We start from the raw sequence: 24,263 nt of genomic DNA, 5'->3' as shown, positions 1-24,263 counted from the left end.
GGTGACTTCTGTTTTCCTTTGACTGTACGACTGCTTTCCAACCCTTATGCAAAAGCATTAATCTTTGCTAGAAACAAAGCACATCTATTCATAAAAATCCCTTTGAGGATTTATCTCAGTATGTTTACAAGAAATAGCTTTTAAATGCTTTCACTAAAGCAGGATAAATTAAAAAGAAAGATTTGACCTGGAAAAATAACAATGACTTTTAGTCAGATACCCCAGTGTATCTGTCTGGCCTTTCCGTCACATTCAGGTTACAAGGCCATTGTCAGCATACTTGTTGGTTTGTTCCATGTATTTCCAGAAAACTGGATTGTAAAAAATGGGGACAACTTGTGACAACATAACATTTAGCTAACCAAAGCCATTTCTGATCATTTGGGTTAGAAGGTAGTGAGTGGATTCCCCAGTTATGTCTTTGCATCTTGAAACCTCTGATTTTACTATGCTGAAATGACTCCCCACAGACCGGTGTCTTGAATATCCTCAGTCAAGTTAATTTCATAGCTTTTCCTGGCACCTTGTTTCTGCATTTGCAGCTGCCTTTATTCTGCTTTCACATAGTTACAAAAATTTCCCTGATTTTTGAGCTGTGTTTTTTTCATGCTTTGTTTTATTACTTCCTGGTCTTCCCAATTGGTTAATGAGACTGATTTATCTCTTATCTAATATCCATTCATATGTCTATGAATAATCCTGCTTCAGCTTGGTATTTTCTTTGCATGAAATCTTCTCCACAGTTGAAGCCGTTCCCTCTTAAACTCTTCCAAATTCTACAGCATTTTTAAAATTTGCCCCTATATTAAAAAAAATAAAATGCAAGATGGGAGCTAGCTGTAGTGACATAGTCGCATTTTTAACATGCTGTTTTTATTAATACTGCCCAACATGGTGTTTGACTTTTCTCTGACAGTCACAGTAACTTGAATACAGCGCATTACCAGCTTTAATTTTTCTCTGAGATGACTGACTGGTGTCTTTATAATGGTGGTTTTGATTAAGTCTGGATCAATTTGAACAGATTTTCCCCATCTGATTCAAGTCATATTTATTTCTTTAAAACCCTGGACTGCTATACAAAAAAATCAGTACGGGCTTTTAACTGTCTCTTTTGGCCCATGAGCAGACTTCAAATGCAAAGTTTTTGATGCTTAACCCATGAAATATAATACATTTTAAATGCCTCAGTGCTTGAAAAGGGTTGGAAAGTGCAGACTATGAATGACTGGCTCTGCTGACCTAAGGAGAGCTAACTACACCGCTGTGAGGTGGGAGAAACATAAGCAAAGGTAGGGGAAACTGCTGGGATAGTGGGAAGGAGCTGGTAGCTGTTACGAGGGAGAAAAACACATGCAAGACAGAAAAACAGATCCACACTGGAACTGGCAGCTACAGAATTCATTTTGTTGGAGCTGTGACTGAAGACTGAAACATTATAGACTCATCGGAACTTTGACAGCAGCATGTGATTTCATAGTAACCTGCAGAAGATAACTGGATAACAGTTCAGACTGGCTAACAACAGTAACTTACCCATGCTGTTGAAGATGAAAATGGGCTTTCGCATCTAACTCTTACAGGGTTTTCCTGTGTGTTGTCTCAAATGGATTTTCATTTGATCACCGATGGCAGGAACTTACCCAGCCCGTAACTAGGATGGAATAAAACTACCTAATCCAGGTACGAAATGCTATTCTTTGAAAATAACGTTTTGTCCTTTCCCCAGGTTGTTTCCAATCTGATTTCTAGTACAAATTTCCTGCATGACATTGATTAGCATGAAACGGATTGCTCAGTAAATCTTCTAATTTGAGCTTCTGCTAGAGTAAAACCATACACTTCAAGGATTGTCCCTATCACGTCAGTGAAAAATATCTCATTACTTATTCTAAAATCCTGAATTGGGACTGGTATTTTAGTCAATCCCCAAATTTATTCTGATTCCTAAGAGCCAGACTCTTAAATGTTTGTGTTTGGTTCCTTATCCTGGTTGGATACTTCAGTAAGACTGGACTAGGTTACAATTACCCATTAAAAAGACTGCTACGGGATTTCCTTGAGGAGACTTAAAGTTTCTTGCAAACCTGTCCATTACAGACAGTATCTTTTCCATTCTTGCCCCAGTTCTGCTATTTCAGAACCACCAGCGGATTTGCTGTGGCTTACCGGTCCCCTGGAAACACCGTACCTTTGCTTCGGCTTCACACATCCCTACCCCTTGCTTACTGCTTGCTAAAACAAGTAATTTGTTTGGTGTTGTTATGAAAGTGCTCCCGCTCAAACTGTATATTCATATTGATGATCTTCTGTGATAAGATACTGTACAACTTTACAGTGTCATACACTAACCACAGCAGCATGCAGGGGCTCACATGATGGTCATTTAATATCCATGACTCACAGTCCACAGGACTAGGATTCCAGCCAGCTGGGATTTGTTCTAAGTGGCGTGAAATGACAAACAGTGCATGAGATACAGCTCAGATACCAAACATGGTGGCCAAGCATTTAAAAAACATGGCTTCCTGCCCTCTCCAGGAAAAAAATAAAAAATCATGCAATAAATTCACCCAATGACTAATTAATGTCATTTTTCAAAAAAATGAAGAAAAATTAAGTGCCAAAATACAGAATGTGGTATCTTGGCATTTCTAGGTGGTTTCTGCACCCTCCCCGGTCTTTGGTTGTTTTCTTTTCTTACCTTGACTTGGTTTCATTTTTCAGTTTAAGTTTTACGGTGGCAACTGGTAACTGCTCTGACTGTGCTTGTTCTTTCTGCCTGATTTTTGTATTTAAAACTGCAACTTATTTTCCGTGGCTTGGTATTCAGCTGGGATGTTATACAGTTGTGGAGTGCAAGAGGGATTAGATGTTACTCTGTGATTCACCCAGTCCCCGAGGAGAGCTAAATAAAGATCATCCTCTTCTCCTTGGCCCCAGGGAAGCTGGGGGGCAGATTATGAGCTAGCGGAAAAGACGAAGGCATAAAAAAAAAAAGCTCACCATCTGCAAAGAGGTTCCAGGAGCACACATCGCCCTGCTCTCGCATTGTACAGATCTGGGAAAAAGCGTGCTCCACTGCTCGGCTACCGTTAGTAGCCATAGAGGAGCAGTTTAAGGAAAACCAAACCCACTAAAAGCTCTCTTCCCCACATTGCGACTGCTCCTTTCACAGATATTGCTCAAGGTTTCCTTTTCCAACGAGAAGACGGTGATGTGGAAAGGCAGGACTCTGCTGTTTACAGATGCCTTTTCTCTATAGCCTGGGAATCCTGAAAAGTGATTGCCTTGTAAGGGCAGGTTATTTTCAACCACTCCCTTCATTTATGTTCCTGTTAAACCCATGGCTTAAGTGGGGCTTCTGTGCTGGAGAGATTTTGCGCTGGCTGTCTGCCCAGGGATGGATTGCAGCAAGAGTAGACTCCGACAGAAATAGGTGGTTATGTGTGTAGACCTCTAGGTCTTGAAATGAGAATATTGCTGCTAGAGGTCAAGGTTTACGCTTGCCAGTATTTCCCTCGTTTACTGAAGTCAGTTGACCCTCCTTTGCCAGTGCTGGCTATTTTTGTAACAGTCTCATAATGGTGGGGATTTTCTCATTTCAGTCCTTGCAGAAATGCAACTGGGGATACTTTTGCCTCTGAGACGTCATTAAGAAGTCCAAACTCTGTGTTTTCATGCTAGATTCTTCTAGATTACTTTTTTACAAGTGAGGAGTGTTTTAAATTCATTTCTAGGAAATATTTAATTGTATTTGTATGTGTTTTATCTTAGGCTTTAATATTTTAAGACTATTGTTTTATTCTCCAGAAACTCTTGTCTTTGCTAATCTCTCAGAAGAAAAGCTCTGAATTCTAGAAAAGAAAATCAAGACCGCTGTGGGTTTTTTTTTGTTTTGTTTTATTGTTGTTTTTTAAACCAATATGCAGCAGTTTTAGACTGCTTTTCAAAACACTTGGCATTATGGATTTAAAATCAAAAATCTCATATCTGGTCCTTATTTTGCTTTTCCATGGTTTTTAAGGAAGAATCAAGATGTGATTTGGAAAATTTGAAGAAAGAAGGAACCTGAGGGTTGACAGCTATGACAACACCTGCCTCAGCTTTCTGTGTTCCGAGTGGCACATTTAGTTATATTTATCCTTCTATTTTTGCATCACCATTTTGTCCCACATCTTGTCACATGGAGCAGGGTTTTGCTGCTTCAAAGTCTTTGTCAACTGTAAAGTCACTGCTAGATGTAGCTTATTTAAGATGAAAAGCCTTTCCAAAATAGAGTTTGACCTTTTTTACAACAGGAGCGATGATTATTTTTTTTCCCCAATGTTAAAATTAAGAGTTTTGCTGTAGTACTACCTGGTGTTACGATTGGCTTTACTAAGGCTTCACTGCCTTAACTTTTGTTTTTAATGCTCATTATGTTCAAATACGTTTTGATTTTAAAATAAATCTTGCTATTCACGTTACTGAAAGCAAACTTAAAGAGCCCTGCACTAGAACGTGATGAGATCTGTGATGATTCTCAGTTCCTTGGAGAATTATTTTAGCCTTAGATGGCACTTTGAGAACAGTCTGTCCCTGCACAAGTAAGCCTTCCTTAGTTACAAGGAGATACTTAATATAGGGCAGGATTGAAATCAATGATAAAGGTTGTAATGACTTCACTGGGTCAAGGATTTTACTATCGGATAGTGAAACACAGAAATGAACAGAAATGAACAATGCACTTGCGCTGTCTCCCTCAGGAGTTGAAGAGAGATCACTTTTGGTATTAATATTGGATCTCAACAAAGCACTGCTTCTTATGAAGTGAGAGCTGTAGCATGCATGAAGATGAATCCACACCATGCTATCCACTGGATTTTTTGGCTTGGTTTGCATTTTCTTGGCAATAGAATGCAAGGAAGGGAGCAGTGAACCCGTAGATATTTGTTCTCTATTAGTAGACAACATTGCTAAGATGTGGTTAAAAATTTGGCTGACTGGTCACAATGTCCTTACTGTCTGACAGTGTAAGCTATATTTGTTACATATTACTGAACACTGAATCAGTAGATATCTAGCAGAACATTTCAGTCACCTTTTGATAATAGCTGTTCCTTTCTAGCAGTTTCCACTGAGTATTGAGCAACTCAGACACTGTCTTGGGTCAGCTAGGCTTTGGAGTCTACTGATGCTTTCTGGTACAGGTATGGGAGTAAATAGACAGGATTATAATTTTCAATAAAAATTGGGTTACAAAGAACCCAACAGGCTAAGATGTTTTGCGGAAGTATTATCTAATCTTAGCTGCCTTAACGTCATGTAATTGGGAGACAGGAAAGAAAAAAACAAAAGCAACGAGGAGTTGTTCAGATTTGGAATAGTTCATTTTTCTCTGCCTTGCTCTATGGCTTATGTTTCCAAAAGAGAACGCATTGCCTTGGCACTGTGTTGACTGCAAAAAATTTGGTATTCTGAGCCCTACCCTGCATTTTGCAGGGCTGCCAATGCTTCTTTACCTAGTGTCCTGTTTTACCTTCCACCGGCCTCTACATAAAGGGCCTGAATCAAAGTTCATCTAATTCACAACAATGCCTCTCTCTCAGTGCGTTAACTATTAGTCCGCTGTTCATTCTTTGTACTGCCTTGCACAATTTCTTCTATCTTACCTGTTGCTGTAAAAGCAACACATGCATATGTGTAGGCCCAGGTGATGTATACTTCAGTTTGCCTAACTTAAGAGTTCAGATGTGCTGACTTTTGTTGCCACCATCTTTCTAGTCTGCTTGTCTGTCAGGAAGTTGTAATTAGAAGATCATGTCTATGTGGACATATTATTTTGTAGTACTGGTGAAGACAGCATCAGAAGATGCTCTGAGTAGGTATTTTGGAGAGCACATATAAAATCACAGCCAAATTGGAGGATATGTTCCACATAGCAAAATGTCAAAAGAGTCTAAAAAGCCTTTAAATGGAAAGTATTGCATAGGAAACCACTTTCTCATTTGCTGATGATTGACTTGTTTCTCCTGTAGAAGTGTGTCCTAATGCAACTTGCTATATTTTGTGGCTTCTGTTTAGCAGATGGAGATCTGTGGATCTACTGTCTGCAGGAATCAAACTGTGGAATTCACTCACTGTGGAATTCACTCACTCCACTTGGACCTTGATGGTCTTTTAGAATCATTCGAGAGGAAAGGAAGGGAAAGTCTGGGAAATTTTCATGGCTTCTGGGGAAGCCATGAAACGTTACAGTTTTGCAAATCAAACTTCTATAAAGGATCGGGCTGATTTTTGTAACTGAATTTACCAGGGAGGGAAAAGAACAAATGAAAACCCAGCTCCAAAGACCTGGGCTGAGGCTGGGTGTGAGCTCATTTCACAGTAAAACTCTATCAGCAGGGAAAACTGTGTGCCCATGTGTAACGGCAACGCTGGCAACAGCGTTGACAGTGATGGCACTACATTTACTGACCATTTGGGAGGCGGGGGACAGCACATGGGGGATGCAAACAGCTTCAGCACAACACTTCCAAGAGAAGAGAGAGTGAGCAGCAGAGAGAATTCCCCCTTTCTCCTTTTGTCACCCGTGATGATTTATGAACCTCTCTGCGGCTCTGTCCTGGTCTTTTCAATGAAAGAATCCAGCTAGCTTTCTCATAATGGCAGAAGTAATTAAAAAGGGGATCAACTTCAGAAGAACATAAAACACACACCAAAAGTCTGCCTCTAATGCTATCCCCTACATACCTTACTGGCGGGGATTCTGCTAATCTAATACCTGTTAATTTTCTTTCTAATTAGGGCTATAGCTCACCAAAGGCTGTTTTATATTTAATAGAGATATGGCTAAGGGGCCTAATCCTCAGAGAAAAAACCTGGAGCTATGGAAAGAGACTTTAGAAGAAGAGAGTGGAAGACACGGTATACAAGACACTGGAAGATCAATAGCTTGTTTTATCTTGGCTCAAAAGCACCATGGTAAGAGCTTATACTACTTTGAATAGAAGGGGGTTTTATAGGGAGACATCTCAATGTAGCCATACATGTATTAAATTTCATTACAGCCGTGTTTTTTGCAATGATGTGATGTAAAAAATCCCAGATCTTTTGAAAACTCAGAAAATTAGGGCCACTATGCTGTTAGCAGAATGGAATTATGAATATCTGGCATCCTCCTCCCTCCCCAGTGTCCCTCCAGTGCTGAAGTGAGGCAAAGAGAACACCTGGCTGCTGGGAAAAGACCATGTCTGGAAAGGAACTGTGTATGTATACATATTGTCTCTTTTGAGGTCAAATATTCCACTTTAAAAGTTAGACCGAAATTTCTCAATGAAATAGGTTTTGATCAGTTAAATTTTTGTTGAGCCTGAGTGTATCACAAGCATTTGTCATTACTTTATAACACAGGTGTCCTGTAGAATTCCTGTCTGAGTCTCTGGATTCCTGGCAATGCAGGTATTTCATAACTCAGTTTCAGGGGAGATGCAAGAGGCATATTGCCAGACTCTGGGTTCCCAAGCATGTGCAGAGTCTGAGGCTTCCTAAATCTGTAATCGTGAAAGCCCTGTGAGGGAGAAGGCTCTGAAAGCTGCAAGCCTCCCCATCACAGAACTGAGATTTCGATTTTTAGAAGTCCTGGAGCAGGTTTCCAGGGTCGGTAGCTGGAGCACCTTCTGTATGATGACATTGTCAGAGAACTGCAAAACTCAGAAGCTGCCCAGAGTCTACAGAAAGTGGCCTGCAAACATAGATTTGGTGTTGGAACAAGACTAGTATGTGGTGGCATTCAGTGGTGACTGTACCAAGATTATTTTGAAAACCAGGTTATCCCCGAATGCACTGATATGGCTTAATGTGCCTTACAAAAAATTCTTGCTAAAAGGAAATCCTCTATTTTTAGCTTCACTTCATGTAGCTGGTCATGATCCTTGTCTGCAATTCTTTATGAGCAAGAACCTTCTGTTAGGTTGAAGAGTAATGTGCACTAGAGTTTCAGGAATCATGGCTGTACTGTGCAACACATTCCGTCTAGAACATCCCCAACTTGTATTGAAGGAGAACAGATTACTGACTTGTCAAGAGATAATAATTTCTCACAATTTTTCGGAGATTCACTGAAACTACATTTAGAAAAAGCTATCAGGGCATTCAGTCTTCATCCTCTTATTTGCAGAGGCAGCTCTTTACTAGACAGCATCTACAGCTTGATCCAGCTGAAATTAGTATATGGGGCTTTCACAATTGTTCTGCACCTTAAAAGGTCACACTGGACTGGTTTGCAAAGCATGAGGAACAAACTTCAGCGATTCACTTGAAGAACTTGCACTTGAAGAAAATTCACTAGTATTATTGCACTGGGGTTGGCGTCTGCAAGGGTCTGCATATGAGGCTACAATGAGAGGATACCTGGAAAGTCTTTGAATTCTAAAGGAGCTTATGGCCATCTGTAATGCTTGCAGTAATGTAGGGCACCAATCAGGAGGAAATATATTTGCTTTCTGAACGTCTAGTTATTGCTAGTAATAAGCCCTTCTATAACTGTAATTCTGTTCACTTCTAACAGTTTGTGTCTCACAAACTCTCATACTACGTTTTAACCCTTCAGTTTTTCATTTGGTGCCCCCCCTTTTTTTTTTTCCAAATATGCCTGTCCTTATACACTGCCAGAGCTTGCACAAGACTAAACCAAACCAAGAGAAAACATCTGGAGATGTCAAAATGCGGCTGAATGGATGATGGAGAAGTCTCAGCTGGAGTATTTCATACCGTTTTGGGCACCATACTTCAGAAAAGATGTGGGCCAAATGGAGGTACAGTTCAGAGATTAAAAAGACTAACTGGAGACAGTGATCAACATTAAAAAAAAAAAAGTAGAATTAGGTTTGTTTAGCCTTGTCATGGTTTCAGCTGGAATGGAGTTAAACTTCTTGCTAGCAGCTGGTGTGGGGCTATGTTTTGGATTTGGGGTGAAAATAGTGTTGGTAAAACACTGGTGGTTGTCGTTGCTGCTAAACGGTCAAGGCCTTTTCTGCTCCTCATACCACCCCACCAGTGAGTGGGGGTGGGGCACACAAAATTTGGGAGGAGACACAGCCGGGACAGTTATTCAATATCTGCAGACAGTTTGATCCATGTATGTGCAGATAGTATAAGATATTAGTATCTTATTTATTATTTTTATATATCCCCTCAAAAAAACCCCTACTTTTCTGTTTGTATGCAACCTGTCTGTAAAAATCAATTAGAGTGATTATCATGTGATTAATATTTTTTCCTTTTAGCTTGCTTTCCTAAGGAATGTGACTGATGCAGTCCTGCTTTCTTTTCTTTTCCCATTCTTTGCATGTGTGTGTGTCTTTTGAATGCACTGGCCAGTTTCGGTGAGATTTGAAAGAGGACCAGAGATCTGTTCCTAGATGCTTCATGAAATCAGGCACAGAGCAGAAAAGGGTGATTCTCTTAATCCTCTTGGGGGGAAAACACCTGCTTGTGTTATCTGTCAGAGATACTCTTGTAAAAGTGTGGTTACGAATGCTGAGCCACAGGAAGTGCTTCATTCAGCATCTATGGCAGCAGACAACAGGGGATCTGCTCTGCAGTGAAGTTTTCGCTCCTGCTTATTCTCTCATTCTCTGGTCGTTAAGAAGTTTAAAAGTCAGTTATCACAAGCCCAAAAGCCATGCAAAATTAGGCTGCTTTAGCTCATATGCTTACCCAGCTACTTGTTTTCTTGTAGAGAAATTAAATTAATAAAAAGTCATGATCAGAATCCTAAGGGTGAATTTGAAAACAGCAAAAGCTTAGAAATCTACAGGTATGGCTCTGTCCTCATAAACCGTGCATTATGAAAACACTCTATTAAGATAGTACTTTGTGCTAAATTTTACAATGTTTGCTTTAAAATCTGTTGCAACCTAAGGCCTTTAATATTTCTCCTAGCCCCCCCTTAAGAATTTGTTTACTGCTGGTTTTTTTGGGTGTGAGGAAAGCAAATGTCACATTGGCTGGCTGCCTTTTCTTTTGGGCACGGTCACCGCAGATTGGCTCTCACTATTATTTATTTGTTTTTCAAATGTTCTGGGGCAAAACGATGGGACAGGAAACGTCTGAGCCTGTCTGACACTCCTGCAGCATGAGCCCTGCTGGAACAGCTGGGGCTCATTATTTTGCTGGGTATTCCTTGGTTCAGGCCAAAGTTTCTTGGCACTCTTTTGCCTCTCCTGCTGTACAGCTCCTAGAAAAACTATGTCAGGGTCCTGAGTGCGTTAATGGGCCTTAGTTGCTATGACGAACCTCACCTGGGTCCTCCACTCATTCCCTCTGCTCAGGGGCTCAATTGCAGCTTATTCCCTGCACAAATTATGCTATGAGCGTGCCTGTCTCTAGCTCCAGCTGTGTTGCAGTCATGCCTGGCCATGGGCCCTATTGACCTGGCTGGATCCTGACCTGTGGACTCTGCTCCTAGCTTGACATTGGACCTGCCTTGTCACCATGGACTTGCCTGGTGATCACGCGAATGTGTATGACACGCTACCACTGTCAGACCTGGCCTAACCCTGACTTGATGATTTGCTTGTCAGGCTTGACCTTGAACCTACCTTGTCACCACAAACTTCTCAGGACTACAGGAGGCCTCACGCCTCAGAGGTGCAAGCTGTAGTTTGTCTGAAAAGGGCAGAAGTACTTCCACTATCTGACCTTCCCTTTGTCCCCTCTGTGAGGAAAATTAGACAGATGGATCAAAACACTGTAATTTTGACCAGCCTGCATATGTGAATTTGCCCCTGTCACTCATTCTTGCACATCCAAAAAATCCTGCCTAAAATCAGGTGCTTACATGCACATATTGGTATTTACACATGTGATATGGCCACACTCATGGGAGGGGTGCCACTGAAGCGTGGCTTGCCTGTGCTAACCCCTTCTCCAAGGAATGGAAATTCTTTGAATTTCAATTCCAAGTGGAGGAAGGGAGAGAGGGAAGGAGAGCTGGGTATTGTTGCTGTCTGCTTCCCTGTGCATAGCACATATTTCTGCACGGATTTCCAGCAGCAGTCATTGATGATCGCATCAGCATTAATGTCCCTTGGTGCTTGCAATCCCTCTTAAGGAGGCCAGGGACTGGAGCACTGCATGGAAATGGGTCTGAATGCAGGAAGGGATACCAGGGACAGGTAAGTAGAGAGCAGAAGAGCTACTTTCTGTGTGGAGAAGTTCCATCCAGGTCAGTATATTTTCTCTGATAGAAGCCAACAGCAGGTGCCTGTGGAAGACTAGAGGAGCTGGCCATTTCTGGAGTGACTCCTCCTTTGTAACATCCTTCCTCCATATCTACAGTATTCCCTGGGTTAGACACTTCCTCAGGAATCTGAACCGTTCTGTCTGAAGACTCCCAATGGACATGGTCTTTCTGCATATTTCATTGTCTTTCAGAGAAGTTTGTCAGGCCTACCTAGCAGAGGGTGACACTGAGATGCGTAATTTCAATGTGTATTGTGCAAGCCTACCCTCTCTATTTTTTTTCTTTTGTGCAAGGAATTCCCTTCTAGAGATCTACCTAGGCCTGCCAGGGCATGTTCAGAAAAATATGGTTATATCACATCTCCAGTAAAACTGCTTTCACCACCTGAAGCTCCTTCAGTTCTGTGAGTTTTTGCTGGTAGAGTTTGGGTTGTCTGTTTTTCTGTGCTTTGTGCTCTTCCATGGGACGTAAGGTAGAACCTTTTTAGCTGACATACGTTGTTTCAATTGAGGATAATTTCTTTTGCTGGGTGGAAAAGAAACAACGCATTACATTGTGTCATAGATTATTTGTTCCTGGAACAAGTAGTCTTCCATGGCTGATGGAGGGTGACTCAACTGCACTTTGGAATTGTCAACTGCCTCTTGTACATCTATACACAGTAGGTAGAAGCCCAGCTTCCTTGTTTACTTTGCCGTGAACTTCGCAAACTAGAAAGAACTCTAATTCCCATAGTTTTCCCATCCAAATACCACTGAAGATTGTCCGACCAGCCATGCTTCTGTACCCAAAACCAGATCCAGACCAATTGCTCTTCTTTTGAGCTAGCTGGAGCTAGCTCACGTATTGAAAGCTACTAGATGTGTGTCTAGATGGGCTGATTAGGTTATTTGGCGATATGAATGATTTTATATTTATTATTTTTAGTTGATGTGGTATTTCTGAAGGTTTTCAACAACAGCAACCATTATCTTGACCTTGCACTCTCCGTCTCTTTCAGTAAAATCCGACCAGACAACAGTAGAGAACGTAGGAATTTTCTGAGGTTTATTTCTGCTGCAGAGATAGGCAAGAGTTTCCATTATCCTATTTCTGTAAGAGCTTCAATGACAAAGTCATGGGAATTGCTTGCATGAAAATTAAGCCCTTTGTGTATTCAGATAAGCAGCATGGTGGTTCTCTGGAATTCATGTGTTGTTTAGGATGACATAACAAATGCTGCCTTCATTCTCTGTGTGTGGCTGAGTGACTTTTAGGTGGCATCCTTCCTTGCATCCACAGAGATGGAGGATGAGGTTTACTATTTAACAGCTGTTGGTGACCACCTTTGCTCACCGATTTGGAGTCAATGATGTACTAATACCTTGTTTACCTGGAAGCTGACATCCCAGATGCAAAACAAAGATCGGTCAGTCCTCTGGCTTATAGTGGCTTAAGAAAATGTTCTTTCATTGTCAATATATTATGTTCTGATCACTAAAGCACCATGGACTTTGCTTACCTGTGATGTACTCTCTCATTTTTCCCCTGATAATTTCCAAGCTAATTGTTTAACTGGTGCATGATTTGGTTGCAAACCTTTCTGGCAAAAATAGAATTAATGAAGGTCTCAGGTGTGTTTCAGACAAATAAAATCTGCCTCGGGCCTCAACTTCATTTTAAAGTCTTGAAAGTAAATATTTTTTAAAAATGACAGAAAGACAAGGAAAACAGTTAAGAAAATCAGTTTTCTTTTTGGTAACGGTAAAGAATGCTTTTCATTTAATTTTCTTCCTCTGTATAGTGGTCTACCTTAACCTTGAAAAATGGTTGAACTGGGGATATTTCGTGTCAATTAGATGATGTATTTGAGTTGAATTAAATCGGCACTTAGAATTCCACCTTAAATTCTCCAAAGATGGCACTTGCTTAAGGTTCTGAAGATGGGAATATGATCTGCTAAAAATCAGACAAGTGAGCAGAAACAAACTATGACTTCTGCCCCAGGGGTAATGGAGACGGAGATGAATCCTGACAAGCACACACATGACAAGAGCTAGGCAGAGCAAGAACGGGTGACTCACAAATTGTAGTGGCACGTTCTCTCCAAGGGCCTCAGTGTGCAGTAATGCCTGAAAGATCTCAACCAGGATCACATGATGCATACAGTGGTTGGCTGACTGTTGAGCCATATAATAAAACCCCAACAAATTAAGTATAAAACAGCCTCTGGTGAGCTATAGCCCTAATTAGAAAGAAAATTAACAGGTATTAGATTAGCAGAATCCCCGCCAGTAAAGTATGTAGGGGATAGCATTAAAGAGGCAGACTTCTGGTGTGTGTTTTATGTTCCTCTGAAGTTGATCCCCTTTTTAATTACTTCTGCCATTATGAGAAAGCTAGCTGGATTCTTTCATTGAAAAGACCAGGACGGAGCTGCAGAGAGGTTCATAAATCATCACGGGTGACAAAGGGAGAACAGCGGAATTCTCTGCTGACCATTTTCTCTTCTCTTGGAAGTGTTGTGCTGAAGCTGTTTGCACTCCCCACCCTGCCCCTGCCATCCCCCACCTCCCAAATGGTCAGTAAATGTAGTGTCATCACTGTCAGCGCTGTCGCCAGCATTGCCCTTACACATGGGCACACGGTTTTCCCTGCTGATAGAGTTTTACTGTGAAATGAGCTCACGCCCAGCCTCAGCCCAGGTCTTTGGAGCTGGGTATTTCTTTGTTCTTCTCCCCCCACCCCCCCAGGCAAATTCAGTTACAAAAATCAGCCTGATCCTTTATAGAAGTTTGATTTGTAAAACCGTAATGTTTCGTGGCTCCTGGGCTTCCAAGATGCTTTCATGTGCCTTTCCTTCCCTTTCAGCTATTCTTGTTTGTCCACTCTGATTCTTCATTTCTCTGCCCAGTCTCTTATTCATCCTTTTCTTTCTGCTCCTTCTGCATCTTTTTCCCCATATTCTTCTTATATCCTTTTCAGTTCATCTCACTTAAGCCATTCTGCCCAGAATGCAGGTCTCCATTGCTTCTTCCTCATCTTGCCAAAGTAGAGCACCGTCCCTGTACGCCGTCTGAGTAAATGTAATCCCAGACACACAGATATTGCATGCAAATCTCCATGCAACCTCAGATATGGCAAATACTCAGACCAGAACAAACAGCAGTGGCAGTGGGAGCAATCAGAGTTTGTCTCATTTTTCAGTTCATCAGTGACCTCCTATCCCATCATCCTGAGATTCTGAGTCCATGAAAGGGACAGAAGAACTCTTATCCCCTAAGTCCTCCAGGGTGGATTCTACGACAAGCCATCTTGCACAAAGTGCTTCCATTCGGGGTCTGAAAACATTCTTTAGTTTCTCCTAGGTGTGCTCTGTGCTGATGGCTGTTGGCTGTTGGTTGTTTCCTTCCTGTTAGATGTGACTAAATTTCATGATCAATGGAGAGGATTTCAGCTGAAAAGATGGATAGATTTTGGCAAATCTGTTGTCCTTTTAAAGCCATGACCCTACAAGGCACGCATGGTATGAGTTGGCCGACAGTATTCTGGCAGACTCTGTAGACAGCTATTGAAGTCAATTTTTGGCAAGGATTTAGCTAGCTGGGTTGTTACACACGTTTTTTATAGTGACTGTAGTTTACTTCAACATGGAAGGAGTGATGTAGCACACTGATTTTAAAAAAGCTTAGTTTGGTACCACTTTAATACTAAGAGTATAGCTATCAAAGGGTGGCAACTATGTTACTGCAGCTTAATGAGTTACAGTTTGTCATTGCAAATCATCTGAGGAGTGTTAGCTAGTTAAACTCTGATAACCTGACTGCTTGTAATCTTCTTTTTAGAAGATTACAAAAATTAGCTTGTTATTGATCAACTTTGAGCATATCTCGATGCAGATCAGCCATTCTGAAGTATGAAGTGGAAGCCGCATAACCGTAAAATACCTGTCTTCTTCCCTGGCCCAATCTCGTTTTCTTTTTCAAACTTCTGCAATGGTGATTGCACTTACGTGTTTGCTGCCCTATTTGTTAACTATGCCTCAGCCAGGAAATGCATTAGAGAATTCCTTGTTCTGCATATCTCCATATATGCTTATATGAGGGCTCCAAGAAATAATCTTTAGTCAGAAGGTAAGGCTGCATTTGTATTTTAGTGAATTGAAATGCTAGATTGGGTCATAAATGTGAAAATGAATTCACTGTCATCAGATATGATAGTTTCTGTTTATCTCTTTGTTCCCTCTTCCCCAGAGTGCACATGCACATGTACACACACACACAGAGTTTGTCACAATTCAGTACAGCTGGTAATTTTCAGTTCACCAGAAGCTCAGAATAGCAGAGAAATTGTTCAGTCAGGCTTGATGTGGAGAACAAGTGTTTGCACACACTCCTCACTCTCTTTCTGGGAGGAAACTATCAAAAGAGGTTTGAAAAAAGGACTGTCAAAGAGAAAAGAGTCAACACATTTGCCTGTTCTTTTTAATACTCTTATTGCTGATATACAGGTGCAGGTCTGCCATGGTTTAGCTAAGAAGTGAAGCAGGAGTTCAGCTGCAGTATTTCTTTAACTGGAAAGGCGAACAGGAGCAAAACAGGCAGCATTTCACTATTGGGAATCTTCTGATGAGTGTGTAATATCAACAGAAAAAGCTTGAGAGGTCTTTCTTGAGAAATAACGTATTTCTCTCCTTCCTCTTTCCTGCCGTAAAAGCCTGGAATACTTAACGTCTCTCATAGCCCTCTGAAGAGGCAGAGGTACACATGACCAGAAAAGAGTTTGTTAGCTCAGGAAATACAGCAAAACAAGATAAACACATACTGCCGATAAAGTTGCCCTCTTCCACCCTTCCACCTACCAGTCTGTGTCCCACGGAACAGTCTTTTGATTCCATCGCTTCAGTCATCCACCAAGCACCAGACAAAAGTCTCTTTGGGGCTGTGTATTCAGTGTGAGAAAAGCTAGCTTCTACCAAGAGTCACCGGTAGATTCAGCTGTACTAAGAAAATAAGTTGGAGTTATGCAGACACTTAAAAACCAAATGCTCCTATTGCCCTTCTTTCTTTCTCTCAGGGCCAAAATATTTCCTCAGATACACATATTCATCTCCATTGAAGATAATGGGAAGTAAGCAAGTGTCAAGGAAACTGCACAAAAGACAGCTGTTGTTTTCTGCAGTAACATACAGTTTTCTACAGAGTAAAATATGTCACTTTTTAAAAATGAAAACTCTGGATAGAAACTCCACTTGACGTTGTATCAACGTTTCTAAAGAATGCCTCTCTCTGCTATATTAACTGAACAAGGAGACTGACCAATTTATTAAATGGTCTTTTATGGCTTAGGAGAGAAATTCATCCATTTTGGCTATAACATTAACATCAAGATTTAAAGCTGAAATGTATCTTGTCTTTGTGAAACAAATCTGAAATTTCATTTTCAGTTACATATATTACATCTACATCCAGGAGCAGCAGACAGTTTACTGAAATCCATCCTTCCCTGACATTGGCAACATCACAGAAAGAAGGCCTAAGTGTAACATGAAATATGAAAGTGTTTAACACATTACAAATATAGATAAGTGTATTTTTAATATAGATACATTGAAGAGGCATGACAACCAGTTAAGTTCCTTTGAAAATGCCAAACCAATTGTTTAACTGCTGCATGGAGCTGTAGGCAAGTAGGCTAGTGAGTTGCTCACAATGCATGAGCTTTTGTTCATATTATACAGTGAAGACAGACCAAATCTGCAACCTTCTCAAGTTTTTTTTACAATATGATCCAATTCATTCACATCTGATAAAGAATAAGCACTTGTACTATATTCAGTCGCTAAGAATTTTTGACAACATGCATTTTTTCTGGTGGTGCTAGTATTCATGGTCGGGGGGGGGAAGCAGATGAAATCTTGATGGGACTAGAAAGGAGGGACAAGATGGGGGAGGTCGAGCCACAGCCATGTTACTCCCCCATGTTCCCCTTATGTGCTCTTCAGCGGTTTTGTTACACTACATCCTTCTGGTGCCTCCAGTTACCAGGGTATATAATTTTATACTTCCTGTTCTTATAGTTCACTATAATAGACAGTGGAAAGTCAAAACCCAATAGTGCCTCACACCCTCGCACAGACAGGCAGACCGTCCAAAGAGTTTTAAGCTGGAATTTCCTTAATGCTTTGGAAAATTCAAAAATGTACCATAAAAACTATGCAGTATTTTAACTGCAGGAATGACTTCATGGTTACTTTGCTTTCACTGTAACATGTGCGCATCCTCAGATCTTCCAAAACCTTTCTAGAGATTGCACCAGGAGGTAATTGGCATGCTTCTCTGTGGTACAGCCACTGGGCAATTCAAGCAGAAGACAATTTTGGCTGAGCAAACTATGCAGCATGATGTGTGTTCCATTAAGGACCATCATTCCAGCTGAATGTGGTTGGTCTAAACTAACTTAGCCTGTACTGAAGATAGCAAGGTTGGCTCAATTATTCATTTGCACAAAACTCACTCCTGTTCTATTATTTGAGAATCAATAATAAGCATTCATCTGCAACATATAAATGAATATTTTTCACGTTATGTTGAACTGTGTATTTCCTGCAGGTTGCTGTCTGATGGGTAGTTGATGTGAACATGGGAGCTACTCATGATACGTTTGCTATGTATACTGGAGAATCATTTGTAGCCTGCTTTTTTTATGCGACTGTTTTACAAATAATTTAAACCAGGATAGAGATTTTAATGGAGGAAAATATTAAATAATGAATGCAAAAGACTCAGGAAATTAGATATTATCCAGCTTGTGAACAAATACCTTTGTCCACCTAAGAAATTAAGTGTGAACTGTGTGAGTGCCACTTAGCAGCCATCAGAAGAATAGATGGGCACAAGTGGTGATGTAAAGGACCCTCTGGACTACAGCAAATATAGTTTGTTTCTGAGTGGAGTAACAGCCTCCCAAAGTCTGCACAGACAAGCATCACTGCTGGTCTGTTTTCATCCTAATACTGTCAATGGGTAATCAAAATCATCAGGGGGCACTCACAACAGTGAACCACTGGGAGCTGTCTTGAGTAGTTCCAATGCATTCATCTGGACAAAAATGTGAGTGTGGTGTTAGTCCATTTTGCGGATACAGATTGGAAAACAATAATAGGAGCAAGGACTGATCAGTTATTATAACAATATGGATGTCTGGGTTGGGTCTGCTCACATGATACGTGCAGAAATAGAGTAACCTCATATTTGCACAAAGGATAATCTGGGAAGTGGTGACTCTGAAAGAGACTCAAGTGTAAACTGAATAAGCAGCTGAATGTGAACTTCTGTGGTCTCTGGCTAAGAGTGCTTGAGCCTGCTCTGTAAAAAGCAGGGCTGTCAAGTAGTAATAGAAGGTGGTACTGCCTTGAGGAAACTGCCACTAAAATCCTATCCAGTCTCTAAACACCAAGCAGCCTGGCATTAGGAAAGAGTTCAGAAAAGATTACAAGTCTGTAAAACCTATGTAAGTGTGACTGATGCAATGTGCTATTTAGTTTCTGTATTAAAAAAAAAAGCTTAAAAGACTCATTTATGGCACACAAGAGATGTTGAACACTAAAGAAAATGGCAGAAATGAGATTTCTGGAAAGTAAATGTAGATAAATCAAGCTAGAAATGATGTGCCTACTTCTTGGTGTGGCTAGTTGACCCCTGGAAACTACTTACCTAGACATGAACCTTGCTCTTGTCGCTGGAAATCTGTAAGCCTATACTGGATATCTTATAAAAGTTGTATTCCACCTCAGTCAGGAATTATGCATTTGTGAGAGTTTTCAGCTTTTTCAGCAAATAGGCCAGCAATTAAGTAAGCTAAAAGACCCAGTTACAGAAGAGGAAAGTGTTTCAAATAACTTCCTTGAAAAGCAATTAAGTGAAAATATTAGTCATGGACCAGAGTAAACAGATTTATACAGTGCTATATATAAAAGCAGAATAATTTTATGAACCTAACAGAAAGGAAGTTATCAATACTGAATTTCTGAGCATTTTACCACTATAAGAAACAATAACTAACAGCTTGCCTGTAACAGAGGAATCTCGCCTAAGTTTCTGTGAGGAAGCAAGGGTCTCATAGCACTTGCAGATGAGTTGCAATGCATCTCCGGCATAAGTATCATTTGATAACCATTATGCTTTCTAATCACTTTCTAATTATGCTGCATTATTACAAATACGATGCACAGCTGTACTTTATTTGTCATATTCTTCCTTGGACTTATTGACTCCAACCTGTATTCTAATTTTCATACTACGGGGCTGCCTGAAAAAGTTCATCTTGCCTGTTCTGGCTGCTGAGATGAAAACTTCATTTCTTCTACAGTCTATTACCTATGCTCATTTCTTTTTATATTTCCCTCCTTTCTTTCTTTTCTTTCCTTCCCTCCCTTGCCTTCCTTTCCTTTCCCTTTCCGTTTCTCATTGCCTTCCTGTTTTCCTCCCTTACTCCCTTCCCTTCTTCCTCTCTCCCTCATCTTCTTCCTTCCCTGTTGCCTTTTCCTTCTCTTTTTTCTCCCTTTCCTCCCTCCTTCCCTTCTTTCTTCCTTCCTTTCTTCCCTCTTTCTCCCTCTTCTCTCCCAGCCCTTCTCTTCCTTCCTCTCTGCCTTCTCTCTTCCCCGCTTCCCTCCCTCCTCACCCCACAGACTTTTGCCATTAAGCAGAAATTAAAGCAAGAGTGTAGTTATCTCAACTTTTTTTTTCCATTCCTAAGAAATATATATAATTAAAAGCAAAAGACAGAGTTGTTATTTAGTTTAAATTTGTAAGAAAGCCAGAAGAGAAGAGATACGTTGAAAGCACAATCATATTCTCTGTGTTTTGGAAATAAAAATGAATGATACTCAAATTACAGGGAAGCAGGGATGGGTTTGAGGTCTGGAGAGGTAGAAAAGCTACATTCAAACCTAGGCCACCCAGCTAGACAATGTAATTATGGCATGACGGTTTCTATAGCTGATGGCAGCCCAGGCTGACTCCTCCTTCCACTTCAAATGACCAGGTCAGTTGGAAGTAACCTTTGGTACAAGGCCTTGAATTCACAGCTCTGGACCTTTGTGTCTGTTGAGCTGCTTCAACCATGTGTGTGGATTTCCCCGGTGCCTGAAGCGCAGTCAGGTGTAGAACTGGTGTAGTCTGGTGTAGTCCTCTTTCAGCAGACTACATTGCAAATCTGTAGCTTCACTTTTTTGGCAGATGCTTGGTATATCTACTGCCCGTCTTCCCACCAGCATGATGTTACAGCCTCCAACTTTCCCGCCTGCAAAGGCAGAATCTATTTCGGTTGCCAGTAGCAGGGCCAGGACTAGTTTTCTTAGCCTCTACGCCACAAAGAGAAGAAGAAGTGGGAAGTGAGCCACGGAGTTCAGAGAGATAATTTAGTGTACCAAGGTAAGTACGTACTTCCTCAGGCACTCAGATGTATTAAGTGTTTTTATGGCGTGTAAGCCATAAATACAGTGAACAAAGTTTTGGCAATGGGAGCTTCTGTAGCTTCCATCTGGACTTCTGACTCCATTGCTGCTGAAATAAAGCAATGTATGTACAGCGAGCCAGTGTAAAAGTGACTTAACTGCTCTTTCATGGATCTCCTGACTAAGGAGTAAAAGGTAAAAGGGGCTTTTGACAAAACCAAATGATGACAGCTTCTGGACAGAATATTGTATTTGACCACGTTACATCTGCTTGAATGACAACCATATTTGACGATGCTTTGTTCAGCCTCTCACCCAAAAATACAATGCATTCACATCATTGCTTTTAATTGCATTTGTAAAACTAATTGACATCTTTCATGTTTTACGCTGATTGCTCATTTTACGTAGTACAAAAAGAAATGCACTAAAATGGACTTCAGCATTATTTAGGCGTAGTGTTGAACAACAAGGGGTTTGGATATCATAAAAAACCTCCAAAAGCCCATATGGGTATTATATCTATAAGTAAGATGGGGGAAGCACTACCGTGTTGTAAATGATGTTAATAAAATTCTGCTGACTTCACAATCAATGTTGCAAGACTTAAGTACAAAATCTCCTCCCCAAACTTTGCAGATTTAGTAAAATTTTCTATGTTCGTGTTTCTAAAGGGTAATTGAATGTATGATCAGTTTCTGCACCACTCATTAATGGAAAAGAGAAAGCACAGTTAGTTTTATTCATTGCTACTCTTGGTTACTACTGTAGTATTTCTGTTTTTATGTAAGTAATATTACATAACGTGTGTGACAATTATTGTCGTATTTCCATTGTATGTTTCTAAAGAAATGAAGACATTAAAAATGTCTATTAACTACCAATGTTATGTGTTATCATCCCCTTATTTGGCTATAAAGCAAATGCAGAAATGAAAAGATGAATCTCCATATTCTCACGCTGTACAAGCAACATTAATTAATTCAACATGACAAGCTTTGTGAAGTATCTGGGTAAGTCAATCTAGTATCATTTTGTTCATGAAGCCCAAAATATAGACTGACAAAGCACAAGTATGAAATGCATTTCAATCAGTTTAATCAAATAGAGTCAATGTAAAGAAAAGGGGCATTGTCAAGATGTGTCAGTGAACATTTGACCTGCCTTGCAGTTAATATTGTTTTGTGCAGATTTCTCTTGGGGGGATACCCTCTCTGTTCTGCATTTCAATTCTTAAAAATGAAAATTTTATGTTTGATCTGGTGAGTGGCAATCTATAGTAGGAATGATATAGGAAAGACATCACTTGCAAATCATTATCTACACAGAGTTTGAACACGTGAAATCAGACCCTTTAAGGAAATCAGACCATTTGGTGCAACTTTTGTCTGGATTGTAGGAAATTCTGCTTTCTCTGAATGAGATTTTGTCTGGTCCTTGTATAGATGCCAAAAATGAGATTATAGAGCACCAAATCCAAAATCTGCTGGAGAGTTTAGCTTGTTCTCTTCTCTAAGGCACAAGAAGACTTGGTCAGGAAAAAGATGTGGACACACAATGAATCTATGGCAGAGCCAAGTGGCCACAGAGCTTGGCAAACCATGCCTTTTTAAGAGCAGTGGAGAGGGTTTGCCACAGACGGCTTCAGTGAGACTTCAAGAGGGATTCACTCGTATGATAATTCAGGATTTTTCCCAGGACTTCCCAAAGTCTCATTACTTCTCTGCATCCCAAGTCTCCCTTTATCACTTGCCATGATCCCAGTGATAAGCAAAGCAGAATGCATGTCTGTATTTATTTCTGAAAATCTCTTCCCAGAGCTCTTTTCACAGTGCTTGATCTAATCCTGTAGTTTCTGATAACACTCAATATGCAGGCTAACATGAACAGGCAAATTATAGCGCAAATTAATTCCGTTTTGCCTTTGAATCTCCTCCTCTGCCAGGGAATAATATGATTGTTTTCAGGGCTTTAAAAACTGTCTGTTACTTTCTCTGAAAACTATAAATTGGGAGGGATTTAAATTCAATGAGTATGAATATACACATGCATGCACACCAGAAACTAGAAAAATAGCCGTTAAGTTTTTTTTTCTCAAGTGAAGACAAAGCTGTGGGAGCGACCGAGATTTGGAGAGTAGTTTCAAAAGCCCATTTATGACAACAGTATTTATTTCAAGGTCTTGTTTCATTTCCTAGACTCTCAGGTTTTGCTACGTAAAAAAATTCTCACTGTCTAGCTGCTATGGTGACCTCACACACATGAGTTTGCCAAGATATGGAGAGATCTGCAAGGAGAATCCTTAATGAATGCCTGAGTGAGCTCCTCTATCCACCTCTGTGAAGTGTTGACTGTTACACCTAGGAAGGAAGACTGAATTGTCAGTGCCAAGTTTCATGCCTCTCCTGAGAGATGACAAGAGGAAACCCACAAATTTTCTGGATTTTAGCCCCACCAATGGTTGCCATTTGTGCCCCCTCCTCTGATTCCTGGTCCCTTCCCCTCCCCAAGCCTAGATGGAGTCATGCCTGAAGGTCATCAGAGCCCATGGACTTACTGAAAGCATGCCCAGAGGACAGACAAGCTCAAGAATCACAGTGGGCAAAGTCATACCTTCAAGAAGTGCACACTCTGACCTGAGCAGGGTCCATTTTAGCCACTCATTGGCAGAGCACGTTTTCCAGGCAATGCTCCAAAGAACACGACTGCACGTTTTCCCCAACCTGTGGTTGGGTGAACCACAAGAAGTTCACAAATCTGGAGAGCTCTGCATACAGTTCAGCGTTTCTCCTGGATCTCTTGGAACTGCAATACTATGTTGAAGTATTGCAAGCTCTCTTATATGATTTTTGAATTCTTCCTGCTGCAGACTTTGCTGGAATGAGTTTAGAGCTACATGAAAGGAATAATTAATTGCAGTGTAACAAATCACGGGAAAAGTTGGTGCCTGGTTCCAGCTCTGGAGACAGACCTCTATCAGTCTTATTTATTTGAACTGGTTTACCCTTTAGTTTTACAACTAACAAACTAGAATAACCAGAATGGTCTGAAGTGCCTTATTTTGATATTTGCAGCATTTTCACCCTGGTATTTTATTTAAACCTTCCTGTTTTTCGTGAATATATGCTGCTCGGTCCTTGACTAAGACATTTAACAGCATAAGAGTGGAGTATTTTGCTGCTACAGACTTAGACCTTCTGAAGAGCCTAATCAAAACCAGATTTTTTTTCTTTAATTGGAAAAGAAATGAGTGTTTTGCACTATACACTAGCTAGTTAGCACTATCATAAGCAACCCCCTATTAATCACGTACGATTTTTTTGCAGCTGTGTACAGTAACTGACCTGCCTAGATACACTATAACTGAAGCAATTAAGGATCTTTTGTATTTTTTATGTAATTACCACTTCTGAGCCAGGTTGCTAAATACTTGGGACATTTGGGGGTATAATTTCAAGGTCATTATATTTTTGTTCATCTCATTTCCTAGGAAACCTATTTGCAGACTTGCCTAAAGCATCCCAGATACTGTACATTAAAGTATGGCAAATTAATTTAATCCTACCTCCTTCCACTCAGTGGGTGCATGTCCATTTT

At 40.5% G+C, this 24,263-nt stretch overlaps 1 long non-coding RNA gene across 2 annotated transcripts in view; it reads left to right on the top strand.

The window, feature by feature from the left end:
• The first annotated feature begins 1,291 nt into the window (after nt 1–1,291).
• LOC128905498 (uncharacterized) overlaps nt 1,292–24,263 on the top strand; it is a 37,468-nt gene continuing 14,496 nt past the window's right edge. Inside the window, exons 1-4 of one of the 2 annotated variants that reach the window (XR_008464887.1) lie at nt 1,292–1,683; nt 6,827–6,966; nt 7,176–7,250; nt 8,656–8,761. This is a non-coding gene — a long non-coding RNA (uncharacterized LOC128905498). Of the gene's footprint in view, nt 1,684–6,826; nt 6,967–7,175; nt 7,251–8,655; nt 8,762–24,263 lie in introns of those variants that run through there. The other variant, XR_008464888.1, reaches the window with a different exon arrangement.

This window comes from Rissa tridactyla, chromosome 2 (assembly GCF_028500815.1).
Source record: "Rissa tridactyla isolate bRisTri1 chromosome 2, bRisTri1.patW.cur.20221130, whole genome shotgun sequence".
In the NCBI taxonomy this organism is placed as follows: domain Eukaryota; kingdom Metazoa; phylum Chordata; class Aves; order Charadriiformes; family Laridae; genus Rissa; species Rissa tridactyla.
The sequence above is the reverse complement of the archived record's forward strand: the minus strand, read 5'-3'. Positions and strand labels throughout refer to the sequence as shown.